We start from the raw sequence: 1,808 nt of genomic DNA on the forward strand, positions 1-1,808 counted from the left end.
TAGATTGATGATAGCTTAGAGGGGTCCTCCTTTTATAGCCTAGGAAGGTAGTTTGGTCAACAAATTTGACCATATTATGAATCTTCTCTAGTTTGCTAGGGAATATTCCCTTTGTTGTCAGGTCGAGAGTGATGTTCTTGGACCCCTATCAGGGGGGCTACTGGTCCCCCTTGAGACCCGGTAACATCCCCACGTCTTCAAAAACAATTTTTTTTCTTCGACAAACAAATTTTTGGTTAGTTAAGACGAGGTTAAGACTAAATTTTCAATTGGTAATAGGTCAATTTATAAGTTAGTTAGTTTATAAGTTAGTAGGTAAGAAGGTTAGTAAAAACATTATATAACTTATACATTATATAAGTTATATAATAATTACTTATTATAAACGTTATACGTAATAATTAACGTCAATAAAACGTTACAAAATGATTGGTCATCGCCGCCAAAAAGGTCGCCGCCTCTTGAATCTACATGACGAACAGGCCGCGATCGTCATCATCACTAATGCCATCATCATTGACATCATCATCACCATTTTAATCGACACGTAAAGAAGCTCCCAATCTAAAACTGAGAGAGAATGATTTATCATGGCAAAAAGGAAGGAGAAAGAGAAGGGAAGGGAGAGATAGCACATACTCCCTTCTGCCTATATAAAGGCATACCCTTCGCTCAAAAACGCAGAAGGAAGCTGCTCCACAAGGCTACGAGAGGGAGTTAGTGAGAATAGAGAGTTAGTGAAAGAGAGAGTTAACTTACCCTCCCCCCCCTTTAGATCATCAACAAGGCAATTATCTCTCATGCTCTCCCATCTCAAGTTCCCTTCGTTATCTCTCCACCCTACTCTTGACGATGACACCAAAGCAACGAGGTACAAAGACCATGAGAACCATTGTAACCGGCTAAGGAACGGGTATTGCTAGAGATGCGTGAGTGCTCGAGGTTGTTGGAATTGCCACTATTAATGGAACATCGGGTGTCGCGAATGCAATTGCAAACAAAGACGAAATTCCTAATGTCGTCATGCCAAATCAGATACCAACTAAAGGAAATTCGCTATTTCTTAGGACAATTTAATGTTAAGAAAATATTGGACAGGGTCTAAAAATATGAAGAACAACTTAGACTATCCCAGTCTAGCATATTACCTACAAACCCCAAAATTGAAATGGAGGAATATTGCATATTCTTCAAAAATAGTTTATGAAAAGGTATCGCTTATGTTGGGTAAGTTAGCCCTAAGAGGGAATGTGGGTTCCAGGGAGGCTCTGGCTGTTATCTCCCATTACTCCTAGAATTTGACTAGCCCCTTTGTGACCTAGGATACGATCTTGAAACCCTAATACTAGTTACAGGGGTGGAATCTTGGTGGGCAGAATACCCTCGTGGAATTTTGTATATCTTCCACAGAGTCGAAAAGATGAAAATTGTAATGAACTTTCAATATAATGAAGTGAATTATTTTACTCAAGGATTGTTTGAATTGTATGCATGTCCGTGAGATAAATTACGTGAAGGAACTTGTGATCTAATGGATTAATTAAGGAAGATGGTTTTGTATGTTTCAATAAATGTGTTGTAGGTAATTTTTTTTAAAAAACTAAAGATGATACCATCACAGAAGGAAAGTGGATGGGATGTCTATGCCTTGTTGAACATGAAGGAGGATCAAGTTTTGACCAATGATAACATCAGCATCCAAGATATCCCAAATCTAGAAAAATAAGAATTCAAGTAAAAGCCACCCACTCCCTATTCTCTAGTCAAAGTTAGGAAGTTAAACTATTCTCTATGAAGCTAAACTCTTA

The sequence above is a fragment of the Lygodium microphyllum genome, chromosome 2 (assembly GCF_053477565.2).
Source record: "Lygodium microphyllum isolate KBCC chromosome 2, Lygodium_microphyllum_v1.1.10, whole genome shotgun sequence".
NCBI lineage: Eukaryota > Viridiplantae > Streptophyta > Polypodiopsida > Schizaeales > Lygodiaceae > Lygodium > Lygodium microphyllum.